The sequence below is a fragment of the Cydia splendana genome, chromosome 5 (genome assembly GCF_910591565.1).
Source record: "Cydia splendana chromosome 5, ilCydSple1.2, whole genome shotgun sequence".
Lineage (NCBI taxonomy): Eukaryota > Metazoa > Arthropoda > Insecta > Lepidoptera > Tortricidae > Cydia > Cydia splendana.
In genome coordinates, this window is record NC_085964.1 from 21,684,674 (window position 1) to 21,712,299 (window position 27,626).

The 27,626-nt window shown below is 38.7% G+C and overlaps 1 protein-coding gene and 1 non-coding gene across 2 annotated transcripts in view; one reads left to right on the top strand and one right to left on the bottom strand.

Annotated features, from left to right (window-relative positions):
• The window catches only part of LOC134790918 (zinc finger protein ush), a 281,118-nt gene that overhangs the window by 89,370 nt on the left and 164,122 nt on the right, over positions 1-27,626 (top strand). The gene's annotated exons all lie outside the window — the stretch shown is intronic.
• On the bottom strand, positions 22,349-22,420 carry Trnaa-ggc (transfer RNA alanine (anticodon GGC)). Its single transcript has one exon. It is a non-coding gene; the product is annotated as a tRNA-Ala (tRNA).

The window sequence follows — 27,626 nt, forward strand, 5'->3', positions numbered from 1 at the left end:
TTCAAGTTGGTCCGAGCGCGCTGATATTTGACATGCAGCGAGCTTGGGGGCCCAAAATTACCATGTGAAAAAAAATTTTTGGAAAAATCCAAAATGGCGGCGGACACGGGCCAAATTCAAATTTCCAAGTAGGTTAGGCGAGCCCGAAGGGCGAGCTTCAGGCTGGGAGGCCGAAGGCCGACCCCGCGGAGGGCCGTCAGGCCCGGAGCTTTATCTCGAATGTCCAAGCATCCTCCCCCCCCCAGTAATTTTGGGCGAGGCCGAAGGCCGAGCTGCGGGAATGACGAACAAAGCAAAATCCTATACAAAAAGTGTGTTAAGCGAGCCCGAAGGGCGAGCTTCAGGCAGGGAGGCCAAAGGCCGACCCCAGTGGATGGCCGAAGGCCCGGAGCCTCCACCCCGACTCCCAAAACGCGAGGCCGAAGGCCGAGCTGCGTGAATGCAGTTCCTCCAAACGTCCTACAAAGTCAACTTTCTTGATAAGCGGAGCCGGCGGGCCGAAGGCCCGACGGCGAAGCGTCAAGGCTCGCGAAGGCCGAAGGCCGAGCTCCGCGTTGGGCCGAAGGCCCGAAGCGTCACACGTGAGGAGGAAGTTGGAGCTGAAACACGACCCAATAGGAAAAGTTACGATTTCCCAAGCACGCGAGGCCGAAGGCCGAGCTGCGGGAATGAAGTTCTCGCATGCGGATCTTTTCTTTCTATCAAAAGTACAACTTTATTTATTTCTCCCTTTGGAAAACAAACTACTACACAACAATAACAACAGCAGGAATGGACTGCTACCAACAATGTGGGTTAGGTTAGGTTAGAACTGCGACCCTCACAGGAACAGACTGCTACCAGAAAAGTGGGTTAGGTTAGGTTAGAAATGCGACCCTCACAGAAACGGACTGCTACCAGAAAAGTGGGTTAGGTTAGGTTAGAACTGCGACCCTCACAGGAACGGACTGCTACCAGAAAAGTGGGTTAGGTTAGGTTAGAACTGAGAACCCTACAGAAACGGACTGCTACCAGAAAAATGGGTTAGGTTAATAGTTACAACAGCACAAACAACAGCAACAACAACACGTCAACAACAGCACCAACAGCAAACAACACGCGTACCGCGGGGCCCTCGGGCCCCGCGCACAGGGCAAAATCTAGTTAATATTATTAAAGAGGAGGATATTTCCCATACAACATTATATACTTGCAGGACTGTATCTCCATTATTTATACTTTTTATTCAACGCTGAACACAGTCCTCCACGCCTCATTTTCGGCGTGAAAAAGCGATTACGTAACATTCAATATAATTTTAAAGGTATTAAATATTCATTGAAAAAAAAAAAAATGGTGTATTTAAAACATGTCAACAAATGTACTACTTGTAGAAATTTATCTTAAAGTTATTTAGGCAATTGTTAATTAACAAAATTTTCTCAAACTTCCTTCTTTATTGAAAACGAAAAAAAAAAATTATAAATAACTATCGTAAAATTTTGTCGCTCTTCTCATATAAATGCTTAATAAGATCACATTATAAAAAAAATAATACGTTTTAAGACGCTATTTTGGGTTTAACACATTATTACGCGATCAAGATCATAAAAAAAAACATTTAGTAAACTTTACTAAATCAGATTATTTGTGAAGGGTGCGGAATACGGGGTGTGATTACAGGGAGTTCAAAATAAGGCGGGTATAAGACAATTTTTTTAATATTTTGTGTTATTCAGTCAGTTACGTGGTCTTTCACTATCGGCCTCATCTGAGAATTCAAAGTCGCTCAACGAGCTATGGAGAGGGCTATGCTCGGAGTTTCTCTGCGTGATCAAATCAGAAATGAGGAGATCCGTAGACGAACTAAAGTCACCGACATATACTGTGTGCATATTTATTTGCGTTATTTGACATCTGTCACTCACAACAGCAATACAACGTAAAATGTCTCGCACATCGAAATCACAAAGGAAAACAATTGCACTACGAACGTTTACGTTCTACGTTCTACGTCTTTTTTTTAATTTTAGGGCTAGCCGGACACCACCTTTATGAATCGGTAGTCGTCTAAGTAAATCGATATGAATTTTTCATTTTTCTTTTAATAAAAATAAGGAAAAGGTGGATAATCAACTGTAAATATGGATATATTTATCGTCACCTAACAGACAACAAATTTGACACAGAAATAACATAAATAAACTTTAAAATAGATCCCCAGTTAGTTTAGATTTTGACGATGGGTGCGACCTACTCGGTCGGGGTATTAAATGCATTTAGCTTGCGGGAAAACCATATAATTCTAGCTTTATTTAAATCTCAAATAAAAATTCATTATACGTCACAATTCGATACCTCAGTCTACGTGCCATCCAATCGTAATCGCTTGCTGTGACTATCGATTTGGGTTAGTTACATCTCTATACAGGATGTCCAGTAATTAATGGACAACCTTCTAACCATCGACAGGGCAGCTTAGGCTGGTCCAGAAAATGCACTTATAGGTCTAGTATAAGTTTCGTGGTTTTCGAGATAATCGCACTTTTGTCTTTTTTACTAGTTAGCACCATACTTCACTTTAAACACCATCTAGGCCATATCTTTATTTGTAGAAATGTAAATAGCATGTGTGATACCATTTTAGAATCAGTATTAGATAAACTATTTTTAAGAAAGTTGGCCACTCTGTTCTCCATACATTTTTTTTCCACCACAAGCGACCAGACTTCTTGAAAATGTTATATATATATATATATATATATATATATATATATATATATATATATATATGGGCAGGCCACATTGCGCGCAGATAAGATGGCCGATGGTGTCGAAAAGTGCTCGAGTGGAGACCACGGACTAGCAAGCGCAGCGTAGGACGTCCACCCACAAGATGGACAGACGACCTTGTTAAGGCCGTCGGAAGACGCTGGATGCGGGTCGCTTCCGACCGGAATGGAGGTCCAAGGGGAAGGCCTATGTTCAGCAGTGGTCGTCTTATGGCTGAGATGATGATGATGAGTCAGTTACAACTTAATTAAAAAAAATATATATAATGTACTTAATAAAATGTAGGTACCATCGGTGCGCGAGTTTGACTCGCACTTAATTGAATTATTTTCTTGAAAACATTGTTTCGTTAAAATTGTGTGATCATTAAAATAGGTATAAAGTCGATAGGTATTGTAAACAATAATTTATTAAGTTAGGCAACAAAAGTATTGGAAATTGTGATAATGAGACCCACCAAAAACATTTTCATGTAAAATGTTGCCAAGAAGAAACCATAAGGCTTGCACTGACAAAAAGTTATCAGAAATTTACTTTGAAACTGTTTTTTTTTTGTTTTTAGAGCTTATAAATAAGTACTACTGATCAGTAACAACGTTTTAATTTCACGGCAGCGTTATTGAGTTAAAGGAATCTGTAAAGTAAAATTATTGATTAAGGTTAATAACCTTTATAAATAGAACCCTTAATTGACCGTCTCCTTTAAAATTGTTACTTTCCTTTAGGTACTTTAACTCGAACACGCTGCCATGAAATTAAAACGTTCTTTACTGATCAATAATAACTACACATGTCTATATAAAAATAATAATTCTACACGAAATTATCAGAAATACGTAATGCAATAAATACATACGTACATATACAATAAAAACTCTAAAACGTGACCATTTCCCGGTCTAGTTAAAATACTGCCATCATAAGATCATTATACTGTGACCCGTCTGCTATGTTTACCGTGCGCGACGCGCGCTCACGATCTCGGCGAGCGGGTCGCGGGACGCGCGGGCGGGGCTTCACGGTTTGCCGCGCACCTCACCCCCTCAGATTCGTTGATGAGTCGAATCATATCGCCTTAATAATCTTTATAGAGTTAGACCAAGATAAGTCTGCAACGATTTTGATGGCACACGCAGTGCAAGTGTTTTCGCTCTGGGCTGGAAGATCAGATTGGAATCGCTTTCGTAAAAACGCGCGTCTATGCCAATTCTTGGGATTAGTTGCCAAGCGGGCCCCAGGCTCCCATGAGCCGTGGCAAAATGCCGGGATAACGCGAGGAAGAAGAAGAGTACTATGTAGTTAATTATTTGTAAACAAATATTTTTCGGACAATAAGACAGAACTAAATCACCTTCAAAATGGTCTAATATCATTTCTATCGGTTTACAAATTTCTACCACAACTTTAAAAGGAATACCATAAAATGATTAAAGTTTCACTTTATCGACTCGCCCCACCCCTGCGAAGGGGGTGAAGCTTGGCGCGGCGAGATAGCGCGATAACATCGCGGGTGGCAGCCCTGATAGAGAATAATAATAATTTTATTATCGCCGCCAGGGTTGACACGCGGTCACAACGTCATATTAATTAACTATGTTTGATACTTTTTATAAGGTTTTGTGTTTAATGGATTGTATTGAAAATTAAGGTGCTAAATAACTTTAAAGTACATATTGTCATGTCTTTTATTGACATTAGTAAACCTTCTTAAAACTTCTTAAAATATAATTCAAATCAATTCAAAAAGGACTACTCTATGATATGTATACCTATACACACACAGACACACACACAATACCTACCTACCACCTTACCTACCTTAAGTTACCCACGTAGGAAACTATTATTTTATTATAATAATTATAATTCATTCACCACTCTTCAGTATTATGTATTATTAACCCGGTATTTGATAGCTTAACTGTAAAAAAACTTAATGTTGAAGTTTTTTTAAATAATTGCACTAGGTACTTACTACTTTTATTCCGATAAACTAGACCGCATAGTTAAGAAAACCTATCTTGTTTTTCAGACTAAAATTATCACATAACTTACATACATTTTAATATGAATCTCTGAAAGGACGTTTCCTTACACGTTATGTCAAATCCAACCGGTTTCACCATGACCTACAAAATAAAATAAATATTAAAAAAAACTGACCATCAAAATAGCTTAGCACCTCCACGGCCGGGCCCCAAGGGATGGGGTCCTTATCTGGTGCTCGCAGATTGAATACATTTCATGTGAGTGTGTGCGTCGACTCACGTATGTATGTTTATGTGGGTAGGTGCGTTTTTCCTTTTGCTTGAGTGATGTTTCAGTTAATTTATAATTTGGAGAGCTGGGGCCCATTTCTCGAACAATATTACACTAATATTATTAGTCCACGAACTGTCAAATTATATAGGTTGTCATGACAACACACTAATATTATTAGATTAGATTTGACGACCGGTCTGGCCTAGTGGGTAGTGACCCTGCCTATGAAGCCGATGGTCCCGGGTTCGAATCCCGGTAAGGGCATTTATTTGTATGATGATACAGATATTTGTTCCTGAGTCATGGTTGTTTTCTATGTATTTAAGTATTTATATATTATATAATTATATCGTTGTCTGAGTACCCACAACACAAGCCTTCTTGAGCTTACCGTGGGGCTTAGTCAATTTGTGTAAAAATAAAAAATGTCCTATATTTATTTGTCCTAATATCGTTCGAGAAATGGGCCCCTGAAGTCAAGTCATTACGATACTAGTTGGTATATTTCTTGTCTGTGCCTAGATGTACATCATGTAGTACCTAGTATGTATGTATGTACCTACCTATACTCTGTATCTTTTGGTATTTAAATAAAAGTAAACAAAATATACCCTCAAATGACTCCTTAACCCAGTTGAGGGTAGATGAAAACATTACACCATCAAATAATGTAGGTCATTCAGCGACAGATCCAGGCAGATTTGTATTTGGTTGGTTAACCAATAAATGTTATAACTACCCGAAAATGTACAAATTGTTTGTTTACTTTTATTTAAATACCTAAAGATACAGAGTATAAGTAGGAGCTTTCTCCTTTTTACAAACTTTACAGATATTTGTTCCTGAGTCATGGTTGTTTTCTATGTATTTAAGTATTTATATAGCGAGGAAATGCTGCCAGCATCTACGGCACCATTCCGCAGGGGGATATTTTGTAATTTTTTTATTTTAAGTTTAGTTTTATTTATTTTTAGATTTAGTTATTAAGTTTTGTAGGTTAGTTATTTAATTATGTTTTTTTTTCTAGTTATGTATATTAAGTTTGTATGCACTAGCATCCTAATATTAAACATTGTATATTAATAATAATATATAAGGTGCTAACAAATTAGTCACGGATATTTTAAGTATTTATATATTATATATATCGTTGTCTGAGTACCCACAACACAAGCCTTCTTGAGCTTACCGTGGGGCTTAGTCAATTTGTGTAAAAATGTCCTATAATATTTATTTATTTATTTATTTTATTTCATTTAACTTCCAATACTAAGTATATTCGGGTCAAATCTTGCACGCTAAATTAGACCCATTTCCCATTATTCAATTGAGCTGTAACTTCACAGTAGTTCACACTTAAGTATATTTAAGTTGAGGACAATGCAATATTATGGTGCCATCGAGTTGATCTGACGATGAACACAGAGGGCCATAGGAAATCTGTGATAACGCAACCTAATTTGTTTGGGTTTGTTCGAATTGTTTAGTTGCCCGTTGAATGCAAATACATGCAAGTTCTTGAACCGTCCAAACGAGGCTTCACAGTAGATATACACAGGCTGTTCTATACTTAACCTCCTGAGACCCAGAAGCAATTGTTTTGTTTTTGAAATTGGAACCCTTAGTTACACAATAAAAGTTCAAAATAGATTTTGGAATATGTACAAAAAATTGTACGCAGGGACTTATAAGGTTATATGTAATCTGCGAAAACGGGACAAAACATAAACTTATTATTTTATCCAACACGCCTCTGAACACAAAATAAATAATAACTTTGATTGGCGCTATAGCGTTTCCACGCCTACGCCCACATTAGATATCCTACCATCAACCAGGAAAACACAGCTAATTAATAAAGTCCATTTTTGGCGCGGCTTATCGGTGGCATTGTTAACTAACCGAATAACTATCGGTTAATGAGCGGTATCGGGAATTAAACCGAGGTTGGTCTCGAGGTTGTTGAGAATGAGGGCTTGGATATGGGGGTGATTAAAGGACGATTATAAGTGACTGTGTGTGTGACTGTGGCGGCCGTTTGGCGGCTATTATATATTTTCATGTGCATACTATCTTCTACATCATATCTATTTCTACTGATTTTGAGTTTTTTATCTGGTAAACAACTTTTGTACATTATTTTCGGGGATCCGGTTCGAAGGATCATGGACAAAGTTGGTTTACTTTCCCAAAAAGAAATAGGTATCTGTCTCTATAATTAATTTAGGGATATGTCTCTATAATGTAGAACAATTAGACAGTAGGTACTTTTGAAGGCAAACTGTAGAGATATGTATGTATATCTCTAATATCTCTATGCTATAGTTTGATATGGTGGTACTTCTATGGTACGATAATGGTGATATAAATATCACCATTTAGAAAAGCATTCGAGGATGTCAGCTTCTTTAGGCGCACTTTTTCATCCACTACTATTAATGCTGATAGACACAAAGGTATAGACAGTTAGACCTACCTTTGTTTTCAGTACATTTCAATATACTACAAATGCTTGCTACATTCTCCTATAATCGAATTCGAGAAATCACAATAGAATTTATAGAATACAGAGCGGTATCTTTTAAAAACTCGGATACAATCTCATCCATATTTGCTTAATACAGCAGTTTTTATTGCACATTTAACCGGCGGCCTTATCGGCCTCGTAAACTGTCGATGTAAACCTAAAGTTAACGGTTTCGGAGCTGCAGCGATCGCTGCAATCGGGTTTACCAATTGGGAGTTTACCAAATGGGACGGCGGTGGGGTTGCGTTGCTCACTGGTTTACATTGTTGCTGGTGGCTACATAGCCACTGACCCATTTTATTTAAAGTTGTACAGTCGCCATCAGATATATCGGAGCGGCCGAGGTGCTCATAAATATCTGAACACGCACTCTAACGCCTTGACAATAGAGGCGTGTTCAGATATTTGTGAGCACCTCGGGCGCTCCCATTATCTAATGACACTGTACTACACACTACACTCTTTTTCAAATTTGAAAAGTTTTATGTCATTTCTACCCAGAATCACGAGCTCTTTCGATTCTAATAGGAGACAAGAGGTGTCCCTAAATTTCGATACATTTTTCTATCCTTCCATTCCGTTACCATTATCCAAAGTTAATGAAACATGGCAACGGAATGGAAATAAAAATCTTGGAATACTTTTTCTCCTATTAGGATCGAGAGAACTAATAGTGATTCTGCTTAAAAAAAGTAAGTTTGGTGTGTTAAAAAGGACTTTCGTGAGCCTAAATGGAAAACGCGTTTAGAAAAAGCCTCCAACAATATGAACAGGGAAGAAAGGGATAGTAGATTATACAACAAGGACATGAAGTAACCCATTTTATCCGAGGCAATTTATCAGTCCGAGCGTAAGCGAGAGCCGATATAGGTCGAGGATAAAATGAGCATTTATGCCCGAGTTAAATACTCTGCTTTTCACTTTGATTGCGGGGGAAATTTACAGAAATATCAAATTAAGGTTATTTTACCATATTTATTCAAGTCCGCGTGGGAAGGAGAGCGCTTTTGGACTTTATTGCTAAGTCAATAAGGGTTGTAATAATTGACTTTACTTTATGCCCTAGAGCATAAAAACAACTTTTTACCGCTTACACGCGACTCAAACACCGACTTTACGAACATGAGAAGTAAACATTGAATACGAGTAAGTAGATAAGTTTTCCAATGGATTGTCGGCCCGATTCGAACTTTAAGATACGTCAGTTAAGAGATCTAGAAACGATATGGATTAGATATGTCAGTGTCAAATGTGACGTTTCTTCAAACAAAAACGTCACTTTTGACACTGACACCAGGGGTCGGAAACCGGTTTTTGGCTCCATACAAAAATACCGGTATTATTACGTTCGTTTTCGTTCTTTGGTTTATTATTTCATTTCTAATGGAACAATGTAATTAATACGAAGTTGTTACCTAAATACATGATTCAGTCCTACGTACAGAGCATAAAATAATTCAAATATTGAGTTATTTCGGCGTTTATAGAAAATACCGGTTACGAGCCCTGACTGACACATCTAATCCGTTTCTAGATTAATTAATTGACGTGTCATCAGACATGTCATATCGTAGTTCACGTTCACGTTACGGCTGTTACGTACGGCAGTACTTTCGTAGTAATGTGTGCAGTTTTTTCGCTTTGCAGTGTAAGCTTACTTCGAAGTGGGGGTGGGTGGGGGTAGCCGCTGAAAAAGGTGAAAAGTGACCGCGATAAGGGCAGTTTTGGCGCGCACCCTAGGGCTTGCGCCATGACAATGTCTCTGGAAGAGATCCTATATGGGTGTAAGGTTGCCGTTATCGTTACTGTTTGTAACGATCATATGTTATTAATTTATTTCGATGAAAAAAGTGTTTTCACTGCATTTTGGCGCGTGGTACATTTTCTTACATGTGTTATATTATAACTTATAACACTTATATCTTGTTGTTGTTGCTTGTTGGTTGTGTGTGAAGATAATTAGTATCTTCGATACTCTTAAGGGGCCCACTGATTAACAGTCCGCCGGACGGTATCTGCCTGTCAGTTGTTCGGAACTGTCAAAATTTTGGTCTAACTGACATGCCGATACCGTCCGGCGGACTGTTAATCAGTGGGCCCCTTTAGTTCATTCGTCGGTTTCCCTCTTACAACTCCTGTATAGTTAGTTGATCAATAGAGAGAAAAACGGCCTTCTGGTTTTTTGGCGATGATTTTTTAAAACTAAAACACAACTTTTTTGAATACCGTAAAACGGGGTGAGTACATGTCGCGGGGAGAGGTGGGTTATGAATGGGGAGAGAAGGTTTGAGAGGGGGGTGAGAAGGGATTTTAAGGCTACTGCTACACAAATAATGTATTCCAATTTAAAATGGAGCTACAGTAATACGCGTAATAAAAAAAAATCGATCCAACAATCTTCCAAAATCACCTTTGTATGAAAACCCCTCTCACCCCAAATACGAGGCACTACGGGGTGAGTTGGGTTTTCCTCTTTATCGTCAAAGTTATGAAATGGAACTACCCAAAATAAAATAAAAACTAAAATACAAACGTCCGGAACACTTATTATATACACCATTCAGTTTGCATATGTAAAAATAAAATGTTATGCAGGTTTGAATTTCAGTTTTGACCCTACTCACCCCATTTTACGGTACTTATAATTACTTCATTCATATTAACAAAAATACATAAATGTTAAAAATTAATAATAAAAACTATAATTAAAATAAAACTAAAATTATGACTAAACTTAATCCAAAATAAATCTAATAATGGCCCCTGTGGCATAGTTTTGCACAACACAACTTTGAATTATAAAAATATTTAGGGCCTGGGTTCGAACCCGCGACCACCCTAATCAAATGGCGCATGTGTTATCAGTGCAGTTTTTGCGCGCATGCAACCTGCATTTGTGGCACTGCGTGACTGATATTACGGGCCAGTTTACTCCAGTCAAATAGGACCACGAAACGGGATTTAATGGTTTAAGTATTACGAGGCGGTGAATCATCAAAGCTGGGGTTAACTTGATACTCCTTTTGCATCAACCCGCACAACACTTATCTTGATGAAAAAGGACCTTAATCACACAACATGAAATGTCACTAGTTCGATTAATTATTTTAATTATTGCTAGATTTTATGAACCGATCTCACCGATCTGTAATAATATAACTATTGTTGTATTGTTGTTGTCTGTTCTGGTACGCTGCACTATCAGCGCTGCAGCAGTAATGCTAGCAGCAGTAGTAGTCGTCATCCAAATGTCACCTTTACACAACTGCATTACCTAAATCTAACCCAATCGTAGACGAGACGAGACGAGTCAGAGTGAGACGAGAAGTGAGCAATGTATAATTGAATTATCGAGAAGATGGAATTGCATTTGTAGTGGTTGTATGCTGATAGTACAAGAAAATAGAAAATTCAAATATAGAATGCCTGTAAACAAACAATACTACTACATATGCAATTCCACGCTCTCGATGATTCAACTATACACATTCATTCTCTGCCTGTCTCGGGGTCTCTCGATGAGTATGTACAGCTCCATAAAGGTACATAAAGGTCACTATCCTTGTTGACTGGTGTACATGGACGCTATCCGTCACAACGCTAACGCTAAGCCCAGGATTGGTCCCGATAGCGTTTTTGCAATAGGCATTCTTTGCTTATCGCTGGATTTCTCGCTTGTGTGCTAATGAAGGGAGATTTTATCCAATGGACGGGGTGGTTTCAGGCTTTGCACGCGGCGCTTTTTGCGGCGTTTGAGTTTGCAATAATTGCAATACGATGCATCGAATGCAAGTGCATGTACATACGTATGAAAGCCAAATGGTACCTCATCACTCTTTTTGATTTTCGTGAGAAGAATTTTAATTGAGAAATTATAAATCGACAGCACATCCGTCTGTCTGTCAAGACACTTTATCTCGGGAACGTGTGGAGGAATCGAGATGAAATTAAAACCATATACTCAAGTCTATAGCCCCTTCAAGCTGTGAAAAAATCAAACTTTTAAGGTAACGTAAAAAAAAGATACGGCCGTTTATGCCGCAAAAAACGTACATTTCGACACTCTCAAGGAAATTAAAGTTTATAGGGTAGGTACTGCCGGTTGTCATAAAACTATGAAATTGGTCAAGTAATACCGTCTTTTACTACATGTATACGGAAAAATCTGAACACACAATAATTTTGTAAAAAAAAAGTTAAATTTGTACGGAACCCTCGGTGGGCGATGCCGACTCGCAATTGTCCGGTTTCAGGAAGCGTGACTTAGGTTTCTTCTGTCCTACCTAGTCTTAATTCAAATCATAAACCTGGCATACGGCAAAATAAACTTATTTTTCTGCAATCGTGATTTAGGTCCTTCCCTTCCGCCCTGAAATCATAATCCTTAAAAACTTGAGTCATAAACCTGGCATAGTGCATACGGCGCGCTCACATGCAGCGCGTGCTGATCTAATGATTGCTGCCATTTACATAATGCTGCAGTTTTTTTCAAGAAAAACATGCCAAAGTCCGAATGGGTGTTAAGTTATGAGCTTTTGTCGGCAGCGCCAAACCGCTAAAACGATACGTTTCGTAGTTCTCTGACTTGTTAACCAATCCTTCGATCTCTCTGTCTGAGGTGATAGCGAACTTTACAAGCACTTACACCGTCAATCTAGGTATAGTATATATTGTAGTATTCATGGAAATTCCGAATCCTTGCACGAGTACCTAGGTATACCTACCTACACATCGGTTAGGTTAGGTTAGGTTTTATAAAATTTTCACGTTAAAATGGCTATGTGAGCTGTAGACGTCGCGAACCCCCCTATGGCTATGCCATTTTATAAAATTTCCAAAATGTGCTCACAAAATTTCACGAGGATCGGTTATAAAATTGCGACCTGTATGTAAAAAAGAACATCTGGATATATGAAAGCCTTTTGTCCAGAGACCTTCGCTCCGCTCGTTCAATAAACACCATAAGTGCATTTCAAAATTAATTCAATTATTGTACGTATTTAAATACTTTTTCTAATGTACATACGGAAGATATGCTAAGCTAAATAAGCTATTTAGTACCTAATGTTGTCGGTTTTTTTACCACAATAAATCCCACTTCCTGTATGAGTTAACGGCGAATCACCATACTTAGAGATGATTATTTCTGATGGTTTTTCCACAGAGACAAATACCTACTTAGACTAAAAATATGGTCGTGGAATAATTTTATTAGTTCCTAAAACCTTTCCAAGTAGGTAGCGATCTTATACCTAATTAACTTAAATAAACTTGAATAGATACACAAGTTTATAATTAACACGATTTTATACTGGTTAGACATTAGTTTTATATATAACTATATAGATCGAAATTGGCCAACTTTGTAAATTTATATCGCTGCAATACTTACAATTATACCTACATATTGTAGGTAGGTATGTACATATTGTACATACATTTACCTACACTTTTTTTAAACACACCCAATTAGAGTCAAATAAATTTGAAACTTTTGCACAAATGTTACGTTCCATGTTTATACTGCAGCATCAACCAGAAATTTCAGACTGCTATCTGTCAATTTCCGTGATAAAATTAGTGACGTTCGCCGTCACATTATACTATCGTCATAAACGTTCAATCCATACACAATACATGTAGTGCATACTTAATTGTTTTCCATCGTATTCTCTCGGAAACGTTCGTATTTGTCGTGCTACTTCAGTCAACCTTTTACCTTTAGTTCCGAGACTGTCTGAATGCAAAACACGTTCATACGTTTCCGTGAAAATACGATGGAAAATAATTTATGCACTACATCTGGAACTCATTTTATCACGTAAATTGACAGATACAGCACCCGCGTTTGGCCACAGCAGTAAAGTCGCCACAGTAATGCAGCTGTAGTTGAAATCCGAATTAATAATATCAATAGTGCGCTTCGAGGCGGTTGGTGTGAATCACATAAAATCCCATGTGTATGTAGTCCGCTTATCACTTGGACCCCACCCTGGGGTCAATAGCGGGTCGTGGCCCGTAATCGTAATGATATTATAATGTAATTTAATTGTGATTTGGTTTCAGGTAAGTAGGCCATGCTGTACCGTGAGTAAAGTTACTTTTTAATTCTTTTTACTTTTATTCACATATCTGCACCGCTACAGGAATTAAATAATACTTGGTACCACAATGTCAATGCTAAAATTAGAAGTAAAGGGCATGTTTCATTAATTTCCAAATTCAAGAGCATCAATGCCGCAAGGCGTTAGTTTAAGTTTCTAAAATGTTCCGCTTGGTGCGCTGTTCAAAATGCCATACAAAAAAAGACATAACACGTTACGCTATCGAATGAAATTTGCACTAGGGCTTCTGATTATGCGGAAAAGGTTGCAGGAGCGTATACCTAGAGTTAGACCAAGAAAAGTCTGCATCGATTTTGACAGCCCACGCAATGCAAGTGTTATTTATATGTCATAATTTCATAGAAGTTTGACGTTTAAAATAACACTTGCACTGCGTGGGCTATCAAAATCGCTGCAGACTTTTCGTGGTCTAACTCTACAGCGAAGATCGACATTTAGAAAATATGATTAACAAAAAATTAAATCCGCATTCTTATTTCATTTCTTACAAGCTTTTATTTCACCTGCCCTGTGGGCGCAGCACGGTTCCATTTTTATCGTCTATCACTATGCGCGTCCCTTTCGCACTTACGTACTTGTTAGAACGTGACAGGCACGGTGACAAGGGATAAAAACGCGACCGTGCTAAGCCGCCTGTTAGTATGTATCTTAGTGTGTGTAATCTTGGAAGCTAAATGTGACCCGATTTCCGATTGAGCTGAAATTTTGCATATATAATTATGTAAATCGGATGACAATGCAATATTATGATGAGATGGAGCTGATCTGATAAAGGAGACAGGAGGTGGCCATGGTTTTTAGAATTGTCTCGATGGTTATTAGTTAGTTGCCTGTGGAAAGAAAAGTACAGTCAACGATAAAAGCGTGTACAAAAAATTTAAATGTTTTCCAAAAAAGTTTTTATATTTTGAGTTTTGGTTTATATGTTTAATTGTTTTTATGATTACATCATATTTTTCATTCCCTCAAAGTTAAAATTCTCAGAATACAGGCGGCCATGTTGCAGGCAATGTGGATAGCGATCGGCCTTATCGCCTCCGTGCCGTGGCGTGTGTGAAATTGGTGGAGCACTAATTTACAGATGCTGGTGGCGACATAGTACTTTAATTACCTGGGTGCCTAGCCAAGATGCCAATCGTTCGCTCCGTAGCGAACGATACGCTAATCTCTCTCTATCACTCTTACATATTAGTGCGACAGAGAGACATTAGCGTAGCGTAGAGTTCTACGCAGCTAAAGATTGGCATCTAGGCTAGGCATTCAGGGCTCGAACTTTTAGTGCCGATGACGTCAAACCACACATAGGATGAATGTCAAATAATTTTCGTAAACAATTACCACTTATCAATCTTATTAATTAAATGCTATCGCCACTTGAAATGAGCAATACTGTCTTTGCCTGACATTGTCATTCATGCAGATTAACAACAGATTTGACAATATTAATATATTTAAATATAAAAGTGCGAACCCTGTTAATAATACTTTTGAAGCGTCGTCTGATCAGCTATTTTTAGGGTTCCGTACCCAAAGGGTAAAACGGGACCCTATTACTAAGACTTCGCTGTCCGTCCGTCCGTCCGTCCGTCCATCCGTCCGTCCGTCCGTCCGTCCGTCCGTCCGTCCGTCCGTCCGTCTGTCACCAGGCTGTATCTCACGAACCGTGATAGCTAGACAGTTGAAATTTTCACAGATGATGTATTTCTGTTGCCGCTATAACAACAAATACTAAAAACAGAATAAAATAAAGATTTAAATGGGGCTCCCATACAACAAACGTGATTTTTGACCAAAGTTAAGCAACGTCGGGAGTGGTCAATACTTGGATGGGTGACCGTTTTTTTTTTGCTTTTTTTTTGTTTTTTTTTTATATGGTACGGAACCCTTCGTGCGCGAGTCCGACTCGCACTTGCCCGATTTTTGATGCTGCTCTACCCCTAAAATAGCTAGAAGAAAAGCGTATATTCCAACATATCTCCTCGATCTATCTTATCTCCTTCACGTCTTCACGTCAAAATCTCGCAAAAACCCGCAGTAAAGCATAATCTTGAGCCTTTGTTCGCCAGCCTCTATCACACACACATACGTATAAGTAGAGCTGGGGGGGGGGGGGGGGGGGGGGAGTTACAAACGGCAAAAGTTCACGTTCTTATCTCATCTGTTTGACGGATCCATACCGACATCGCTACGTATTCATATTTTATGTAGAGTGATCAAAGTCAGAGGCTGTGATGTTTAATTATAAATATAAATATAAATAAATATTATAGGACATTTTTACGCAAATTGACTAAGCCCCACGGTAAGCTCAAGAAAGCTTGTGTTGTGGGTACTCAGGCAACGATATATATAATATATAAATACTTAAATACATAGAAAATAACCATGACTCAGGAACAAATATCTGCATCATCATACAAATAAATGCCCTTACCAGGATTCGAACCCGGGACCATCGGCTTCATAGGCAGGGTCACTCCCCACTAGGCCAGACCGGTCGTCAATTATAGAGTGTGTAAATCCAATACGGGCGATAAATTAAATCAGAGATAGAATTTATCCGTGTAATCGTTAACTAAGAATATTTTTGACGTGATAACGTCTTATAAACCGATGAACACCTGTAGCATGCACGAAAAAGTGTCAGGTTGTGGACAGATCTCTATGGTAACGTTGTGGACGGATCTCCATGGTAACGTTACGTAATGTAATGGTAATGTTTTCTTATGACGTTATCACGCAAAATTATCATCCGCAAACCAACTTTTTATACCACTTAATTTGACCCCGTAATATTTTTTTTTAATTTACCTAGCAGCAATGTAAATTGTAAATGTAAACATTTTATACCACTGCAGTACCGATCCTTATTTAATAATCGGAACATTGTTAGAATCTTTGTTATAATGTCAAAGTTTGAGGTTTTAAAATTAGTTAGAGACTTGAACCTTCTATTGAGACTCGAGTTCTTTGTAGGATACTCAAAGTTTAGTACATTTTATGATTTAAATAAACAAATGCCAATCGGATTTTCTAACAATTACTGATTTATTTTTTTGCCCCTTCATAATCATAATCATAAATTTATTTCATAGAATATGGTATGTACAATTTTGGTGTCGTTGTGCTTTGGTATAGAACAGCATATTCTGCCATCACTGGCGTAGAAATATAAAATATTTATTTATTTATTTTTATTTTTATTTATATTATATAATATTCGAGTTATTAATAATCTGAATAATCTGTCGAATCTCATAGGTATTGCGTGAGAGCTCGCTGTGTTAAACAATCAATATGTAAAACATAAAAATGATAACATTTCATACAAACATAATTAATTTATGACAAAAGCCCTCTGTCCCGCCCTACTCTGCCGCCCAAGATCTCCGCCCGCTGATAAGCGCTATTTAATCACAGATAGCATCGGGCGGGCGGCGCTGATAACGGCTCCCGCGTCTGTGTGCGTGTGCCGTCGAGTAAAATGGGGCAAAACGGTGAAATTAAGATTATACACATACGTTTACCGCCATATCTAGAGGTAGCAGAGTGGGGTTTTGCAACCTCTGTGGTTATTTGTAACTATGATAATGATGAACTTTGGGACTTAACATTTTATACCACTTATTATTCAGTAATATCTGGGAGACGAAAACATATGAAAACTCAAAAATGCGCGTTTTCCCATAGATAAGACCTAGCTAGATCGATTTTTTCGAAATCAAATTTCATCGAAATCGTTAGAGCCGTTTTCGAGATCCCCGAAATATATATATATATATATATATAAATGAATAAATATACAAGAATTGCTCGTTTAAAGGTATTAGATTATTTAATAATCGGAACACTGTAGTCCCCACCCTTAGGACTCGACTTAGTTTTCTACCCCCTTATTCATAAAACATAGCAACCTCTTACAAATCTTTGTTAAATGTTGTCTCTTTCTAACAAACACAAATATCAAGATGACGGATAGGGACAAACGATTATCAACGGTTTGTTAGATTTGACACACGTTTATGAATAACACCATTACGGCTCAATTCGGAAAATGAATTAGATTTCTACTAGACTTCAACAAGTTACGATACGGATAATTTAAAGATATTTGTAAGATAGATATGTCAAATTTGACGTTTCCGCGATTCTGGAGGTCCTCTTGAACGATTTCGACAAGTTATGACTTAGATATCCAAGTCACATCTAGTCGAAATCTAATGTAGATCTAGTTGATCTCTAAATCGTCTCAAGATCTTGTGATTATCTCGAAATCCGAATAGGCCTGTTAGACTCTTTGTCATAATATCGAAGACTTGAACCGTCTGTTGAGGCTCGAGTTCTTTGTAGGATACATTTTATAGTTTAAATTTTAAATAAACTAATGCCAATAGGATGTCCTAACAATTCTTGATTTATTTTTTGCTCCCTCAATTTATTAAATAATTTTACTTGTAACAAAGTGACCTATATATAAAAAAAACAGTATATAATTATAACCCACGTACTCTACCACCCTACTCCGCCGCCCAAGATCCGCCGCCCGCTGATAAGGCGCTATTTAATCAGAGATAGCATCGGGCGGGCGGCGCTGATAAGGCCCGCTATCGCGTATAAATTCTTGTGCTGAAAATGCTTTGTATTAAAAAATGTTTAAATATGTAGTGCTGAAATTTAATTATGAAAACTTGACCTTAACCCGTATGAAAAAGTATTTGTAAGCATACATTTACTCGCGTACCGTCTCCCGCCCTACTCCGCCACCCAAGATTCGCCGCCCGCTGATAAGGCGCTATTTAATCAGAGATAGCATCGGGCGGGCGGCGCTGATAAGGCGCGCTATCGCGAGTATAAATTCTGATTCATATCGGGGACTGGAAATGCTTTATGGTCTTCTTATTTTTTGGAAATAACTTTGATTATAATAATGTCGTATACCATATATTTATATGTCTTCTTCTTCCTCTTACTTGCGTTACCCAGCATTTTGCCACGGCTCATGGGAACCTGGGGTCCGTTTGACAACTAATCCCATGATTTGACGTAGGCACTAGTTTTTACGAAAGCGACTGCCATCTGACCTTCCAACCCAGAGGGGAAATTAGGCCTTATTGGGGTTAGTCCGGTTTCCTCACGATGTTTTCCTTCACCGAAAAGCAACTGGTAAATATCAAATGATATTTCGTACATAAGTTCCGAAAAACTCATTGGTACGAGCCGGGGTTTGAAACCGCGACCTCCGGATTGAAAGTCGCACGTTCTTACCGCTAGGCCACCAGCGCTCTTATATGTATAACAGATTTATAAAGTAATATTATAGAAATTTACAGACTAGGGTCGATAGGCACCCGGGTAAATGTGCCTAGCACGCTGCTGGCGTTGCCTCTGTGAACACTAAACAGCCAGCGAAATATGCTGGACTAAATATGCGCCGGACCTGGGGTCGCCGCTTTTTTCTCGGAGGCGTTAACCTAACTTTCTTATATTGTGTTTGCGTCAGCGCTTATAATAATTGTGTTTTGTATCCGTTATTGCGTTAAGTAGCAAATGTATGATGTCGCACATAAGCTTCACACGAACGTGGGGGTCGATTTTTTTATTTTGAGCGCTCGATTTCGTTACTCGAAAATCTGTGGAAAACGGCGAATTGATATTTTTGAAATACGAGCAATAGAAATTGGGAATCTAGTGGTATTGACCACATGTTTTCAATTCTATTAATTACTAGAATTTAAATGCCTAGTAGTGGAGATAATTATATTGAAGAAAGCCACACGAACTCGAGCGCTTGAAATTCAAAAATCGGCTAAACTAAATAACTAGCTTAAATCTAATAAAATAGGCCCTTGAGGCATTGTAGGTACCAAGGATGCTGGCGGCATATCCTCGCTGTATCGCAATGCTGATATTGCTGATACGTTACGCGATGCTTCGCGATTTATGCAAACAAACTTCTTACTTATTTCTTTTACAAAAAAAAAATTACCGTCTTAAACATTTTTAAATTACCTGAGATTAACCGACAATTTCTATATTTTAATGCTTTTTTAGGGTTCCGTACCCAAAGGGTAAAAACGGGACCCTATTACTAAGACTCCGCTGTCCGTCTGTCCATCCGTCCGTCTGTCTGTGAACTCATGAACTATGATAGCTAGACAGTTGAAATTTTCACAGATGATGTATTTTTGTTGCCGCTATATCAACAAATACTAAAATCAAAACAAAATAAATATCTAACTGGAGCTCCCATACAACAAACGTAATTTATTTGCCGTTTTTTGTGCAATGGTACGGAACCCTTCGTGCAAGAGTCCGACTCGCACTGGCCGGTTTTTCACCAGACACATACCAGGATAGCAAAAGTCATTTATACAGATTAAAAAGCATTTAAATTCATGCTCGGCGTAGGGCGGCCCGCCCGCCTTATCGCCCTTATCGGCTGATAACGATCGTGGAACGTGACTTGGAGGACTGCTAACACAGACAAGACATCCTCCAGACTGAGCATAGTAGCTCTACCCCCTGTGCCCTCGGAGTAATTAACAATGGAGCCGCCATTAACAGGCGTTCCCCTCTGTCGAAAATAGGCGGCCAATGGTCAACCACATGTCAACCATATGTATGGACTGACGTTTATCTGACATGACGTACCTATACATTTGATGTGCCCCTCCCCCGCAAAAAACGGCAGACTATTTTGTGCCGAAAATTTTGGACATGGCGTCTCCGTTGGTTATATCCTCTAAGCCTGTGCCACAATATACGGTAGTTTTACTCCATTTTCGAGTCGAAAGTGTCTTTGTGTGACGTCCGTGACTTGGAACGGACCAATCACGCCACGGGACCTAGCTCACCTCGCCCCCCGCACCTCTGTATTTTTGGCAGCATCGGTTTCATGAAGTAATTGCTCTAAACTCCGTCTAGAAGATTCCTAGTCTATGACTGCTGACTTCCAATGTACATATAGATCTGGGGCCTATTGCATAACAAACTACAACTAATATTACAAGCGGAACTCCTTTTCTAATTTCACTTATTAAATAAGGAGTTCCGCTTGTAATATTAGTTGTAGTTTGTTATGCAATAGGCCCCTGCTGTTTGGTTTGTTTCTTTCTGAGTTTGGAAGAGGATTTGGGTGAAATTCATTCAATAGGGGGTATTACTGCAATGTTCTGCCGCCAGAGTGCATCACTAAGCTAGCTAGTAAACCATAGAGTAACTTATAACTGTTTTTTGACAAGTTTTCACAGACAATAAAATATGACATCGATGCATCAAGGCGGTTTGTTATTCATATTCATATATTCATATATTTATTGCGATCATGTTCATTACAGAGGATGGTATAAAACATTGTGAAGAGTAGGTACATGATACCCCGTTAGGGCATTGCAATTATCTTAATACTACTTAATAGTAACTATTTACAAATGATACATTACATTATTAAACTTAAGAATTGCAAAATAAATTATAATAATAAACAAAGTATTAAATTTTAATTAAATATCATCCATATTGCATTACTACTTATTTTATATATGTGCACAATATGTTAACAAGGCCCTACCGGGAAATGCGAAAATCGACATTTAGTTATCTGCCTCTTTATCGCTCGAATACGAAAGAGTGATAGAGAGGTTAGATAACGAAATTTAGATTTTCTTGTTTCGCGGTAGACCCCCAGATTGTGATGGATAGTGGTAGTGGCTACCCCTACGCAGAGTTATGACGCCAGGAGGCCAACTTTTAAACGTACATTTAGATATCTAAAGGAAATCAAAATTTTGGTGTTATTCGCGCGTGCTTTCCGCGCGTACTTCTCAATACCACAGAATAAATAATAGTACTAGGTACAGAAGACTCACTCTCTAACAAAACGCGTCTGTTACGATCAGCACAGGTGGCAGCACAGCTAGGTGACGACAGCGCCACGCGCGGCTTATGGCTAGCCACCAAAATTGGTGTGGAACGGATGTACTTTTAGCTACCTGTAGCAAAGCGATGAAATCGCGGAGTGAGCCACGCCTGTCAATATCTACATGTACAGTCAGCAGCAGAAGTTGCTAAGCGGGCGAGGTGTTCAAAATTACCTTGACACGCTCGTATTCTCTTAACAATAAAGTCCCGCCAAGATCATTTTGAACAACTCGCCCGCTTAGCAACTTCTGCTGCTGACTGTACTGGCGCGAGCAATACAAAATGACGTCATTTTGATGTCTTGATGTCATCTAGATATTAAAAGGTACCATACTGCTCTACTTTAGGGATGGCCAGGGGGCGCCATAAGCCTTCAGTAAGAAGTGCATATACTTGGAAAAATTCGACCTATGCCGCTGTGGCCCGGTTGCGGAATGGCACAGGCACCTGCCGCGATAGCAGAGGACGCTGGTTCGATTTCAGCTTGAAGCACTGAGGCCCTCGGTCACTTTTTTTTAAATATATGACATTTATTTTAGTTTATTAAAAGGTTCGTTGGAATTGGCCTATAGTTCAATTTTGACCTCGGGCACTTTTAGTAAACACAAGACATCTATTTCAATAAGTATGTCTAACAATGTTTACCTACTCTTAAAGCTTTTTGCAAACAACCTAAACAAGGAATCTATAAATTGTAAATACAGATGTCAATCACAATGAAAAAATCAACGATGATCAACTCTGGCCAACGTGGGACTCGAACCCACATCCTTGGATTGCCGGTCCAATGCGTTACCAATTCCGCCAGCTGACCATCCGCCAATCAACGCGAATTTATATATATACGTCCCACAATAAAAACGGAAAAAATATATTAACACTCAACAAGGAATCTTTATATACTAGATACTTTGTACCGCCAGATAAAAGTATTTACTGTCTCCCTATCGCAGATACGAGCGAGATAGAGTTTTACGAGCGAGCGGGACAAACAACACGAAGGTCGAACAACATCAGGTATCGGCGGTTAATCTTGACACTAAATCTGTTTACTAATAATGCAATAGATTGATTAGTGAGTTGTACTTGGGAGCAATGAAAACGTGTAATTTCCATACAAATTATAATAGTATAATCTGTATAATGTTACCGTACTAAATTATAATTCATCTCATTTCGGATAAAACTACAGTAACAGCCGTATTCGAATAATGAGATACGTCAAATACTAGATATTGAAACGATATGGATTGGATATGTCAGTGTCAAACAAGTGTCAAAATTGACGTTTCTTCAAACAAAAACGTCACTTTTGACACTTGTTTGATACTGACATATCCGATCCATATCGTTTCAATATCTAGTATTTGACGTAAGTATCTCATTGTTCGAATACGGCTGTAAGTGCCCAAAAAGAGAACTCAACTTAGAGAAAATCACTTCTGCATTGCGCAGTGTCACGCGTTAGGTCAACAAGTTTAATTAAAATATTCATCATATCGCTTCCTGTCGGCGACTTTAATTAAGGATATCGCACACCAATTATTAATAACCGTGGGGTCCGAACGCGTCTACGCTATTTAAGGATTTATCCAAAAGGATAGCAGACGCCACTGGTGATCGTAGAGCTGGCAGCTTCCTCGCACAAAGAATAAGTATTGCGATACAGCGGGGAAATGCTGCCAGCATCTACGGCACCATTCCGCAGGATAGTTTGTAATTATTTATTTTTAGATTAGTTTTATTTATTTTTAGATTTAGTTTTTAAGTTTTTAGGTTAGTTATTTTATTATGTTTTACTTATGGTATTATTTTGTTTCTAGGTATTAAGTTTGTATGCACTAATATTAAATTAATTTATTAAATCAACATTATTAATAAGCTTATCGTACACAGACGGGTAAAGGATGACTCACGTTAGACCGGGCCGTGTCCGGACCGGAGCTTCCAGCGCATCGTTTTCTATGGAAAGCATCACGTGATCACCTGTCATCTGTCATAGAAAAGTAAGCGCCGGAAGCTCCGGCCCGGACACGGCCCGGTCGGCCCGGTCTAACCTGTGTCATCCTTAAATCGGTTGAGAAATGCGGCCTGCAGAGGAAAAAATCCGGACATACAAAAGCATTTTTGCCCATGCTGAAACAGAGACCTCCGCTAACGCTCGGTCAATAATATCTTAATTATCCTTCGCCTGCTTTGCATGTTTCAGATTCTAACCTATTTCGATAAATAACTTGTAGGTAGTATAACATGGTATAACGTAAACAGGATAACGAGCAGGAAAACTAGGATTAAACGAACGTGTTGGTACATGATTGTATGCTACTTCTGACTTGCGCCAGATAAGACGTGCTGAAGCCAGTTAACACCCGCTATGTGCGAGTAAACATATCTACTTTATACTATACATAATTCGAACTAGTTCTTGATATAATTGAATTCGCCAGCTATTATTTGAGCAGCTCCTCACCTCAAGTGACAATTAAAACACATTTTCCATTACATTAGTTTGTAGAAGGTAGAGAGGCAATAGAGATTACTCTATCCAGGCAGGTGTTATGCCTGGGGACCGAAGTCCACTGAGAGTTGGTCGGAAGTTATACATACATACATATACCTAGCAACTGACATTTAAAACTCCGTAAGCGCGATGTAGGTCTCTTACTAATTGCGTTCTAGCTTCCTAACGCCATCTGTTAGATTATTATGCACGACGTTGGCAGTGACAGCTAGAGGATTCGCCACAAGTTTTTAATACCTAATTTGTGTATAAAACAAAAACAGGTAATATTACTCTGAGTTAGGGCATTTATTTGTGTTTTGATCACGAAAATGTTCACTCGAGTTAAACTCGACGTATTTATTTAACTAGGTATATTTTAACATAATTATGTGTAGTAAAGCAAACAAAGGTGTCTTAAACGGAATTTATGCATTAAGTACCTTATATTATTTTACTAAAATTTGTGTTTTGTGACCTTTTTGACACACGATAAATTAATAATGGCATTTTTTTTGCCTGCTGCGGCTTGATTAGTGACACAGCGAATGTTTACATAAACTTTAACTTCACATCGCCTAGCTAGATAAAATATTTCACAGAAATAAAAATGCAAAAACTTATTTAAGGAGGCGGCTTCGTCTTTGAACAAAATTAGTCATAATTACTCATAACTTTGCCGCAATCAAAATGGAAATAAAATAATGTAAAAACTAAGCCTTTGGCGTACATGAAAGAAGTATTATATTCTTCTCATTCTGCTCAGAACAAATAATAATGCAGCCTCTTACCTACATATTTAGGTATTATGTTGCATACAGGCAGGCAGATTTCCGCATCTCGACGGCTGGTGCCTATTTTGCGTAATGCGGTGGAATAAGATTGTAAGAGGTTTTCGTAAGGGATAAGATCGCCCGATTCGCCCGTAGCATACGGACGATTTTTTGTCTCACCCCTCATGAAAAACCCTTTTAATCTCCCAACGCACCTTACAAACATATTTATTGAGATTTTTTTTTATACCACATCGGTGGCAAACAAGCATACGGCCCGCCTGATGGTAAGCAGTCACCGTAGCCTATGGACGCCTGCAAATCTAGACGTGTTACATGCGCGTTGCCGACCTTTTAAAAACCTGATTTTATATCAGTGAGCTTTTAAAATTTGCACTGAGTAGTGAGTACATTGGTGTCACGCGTCATACGTTTCTGAATTGGGTACATCACTGTGAAATCTCAACGAGAGGTGTTAAATATTATCTCTTTCAGAACATAGTTGGGCATACGACACACTACTTGATTGAACTCAAATGTTAAATATTTTTCCTTTTTTATTTAGTTTATAGATTGAACTCATTGATTAAGCGGACATGGAAGAGAAAAATCTCACACCTGAGGATGCCGAAGACCGGGCAAAGTGGAGAAGACTAAGCAGGAACGCGGACCCTGGCGCTAGGCCTGGAAAACGCTAGGTTGAAGAAGAAGATAGATTAAACTCATTGAACATGGCGCCCACTTTAAAACAGTATAATTACAGTTTTATTTGGGTAAAAACGGGTGATACATAAAATTCACATTAGAAGCGCCATCAATTGCCTCGGGCAGCGTTTCGCGTAATATACAGCCCATAAAAATGTTAATACTGTATTGCAATTGCACATTTCTTTATGTGTGTAATTTGCCGACTTTGAAACGAAAAATGCCGCGTTAAGGGTTTGGCCCAAAATGTAAGCGGAAGCGGGGTTAGCCCCTAAGGAATTAAGGAACTCACCGACCGACGTACCGTAGCAGTCCCGATAGGTACCTAATTAATTTGAATACACTTACTAAATAAATAACTGATAATGGTAGGCACCTAAATAGGTTTACAATACAATTTTAAACGCTAATGCACTGAATACCTACACAAAAGCTTAAAATACTAACGCCAAGGTTACTATTATACTGCTCTGTTATATTATGTTCGAACTACTGATCCAAAAGACTCGAGTCTTTGGAGCTCTATTTTTAGGGCTCGCCTCATCTCTTGACGCCTAAAACGCTAAAAGCCTATTTAGCTCTTTAGCCCCCGAGCCTAGTTCTATTTAAGAGCCTAGACTCTTGGGGCTAATAACCTTATTAAGCCCCTAAAAAAAGCCTATTTAGCTCTTTAGCCCCAAGTCTTAATAAGGTTATTAACCCCAAGAGTCTAGGATCTTAAATAAAACTAGGCTCGGGGGCTAAAGAGCTAAGTAGGCTTTTAGCCTTTTAGGCGTTAAGAAATGAGGCGAGCCCTAAAAAAAGAGCTAAAAGGCTCGAGCCCTTTGGATCACTAGTTCGAACCCAAGTTTCAATTGGGTACTTAGGCTTACTAAATTCATAATAAAACATATTATCTACTTTGCGTAGGTACGACTCAGTTTAAATTAGGTACCTAGTTGAATATTTACAATAATAATATCTTGTAAAACTACAGCCTATATAAAATAGCACTTTGAAAGCAACTTACAGATGTAGTAGTGCATAATTGTTTTCTATCGAATTTTCTCGGAAACGTTCGCCTTTGTCACGCTACTTCAGACAACCTCAGTACTTTTTGTACCGAGACTGACTGAAATAGCAACACGTTCGTACGTTTCCGTGAAAATACGAAGGAAAATAATTATGCACTACATCACTACAGCTTGACCGTTCTTAATCGCTACCTCTTGTTATATGTGTCCCACAAATCTGTCCAGTCGCATGCAGTATTCCCGGCTATTAAGCAAATGGGACATGTAAATGAAGTGAACCAAGACTGCTGCAGCTTAGGTTCGATTCTCGGCCGATAGCAAATATAAAATGCTGATAAAGTGGCCACGCTAACATACGTCATTGTTTAAAACTTACTTTTACGGTTTCGAATCAGGTAAACGTACTGGTGCTAGATGCGGTCCCAGTACATGCCATCTTGAAACTAAAGTCATTGTCAATAGAGGTGACAGCAAGGTGTCATCTATTGGGCATTAGCATGTCGAGCACTAGTACGTATACCTTACCGTTTTTTTGCACAGCTTATATTAAAAAAAATATCTTGGGCTAAAGAGCGATCTCTTTCTGGCAATTTGTATCACTTTGGCTATAGAGTGAGCTCCCTGTCGAGGTGGTGTCCAGAGTTGCAGGCATCCATAGGCTACGGTAACCGCCGACCACTAGAACGATCCAGGCCGAGGCGTCCGAAACTTCAGTTTTCTATAGAAAACATCACATGAACACCGATCTGTCATAGACAACGAAGTGTCGGAAGCCTCGACCAGACGGACCGTATCCACATTTGTCAGCGACGTAGAAAAGTTACCTAGGTACTTTAGAAAAGTTTGCGTAAGTTTAGTAGTGGAGAAAAGTAAAGTTTAGAAACTTGTGTGGAATCGTTAGGTTCGTCCATAGACTAGGAATCCTCTAGACGGAGTTTAGAGCAATTATTTCATGAAACCGATGCTGCCAAAAATACGGGGGTGCGGGGGACGAGGTGAGCGAGGTCCCGTGCCGTGATTGGTCCGTTC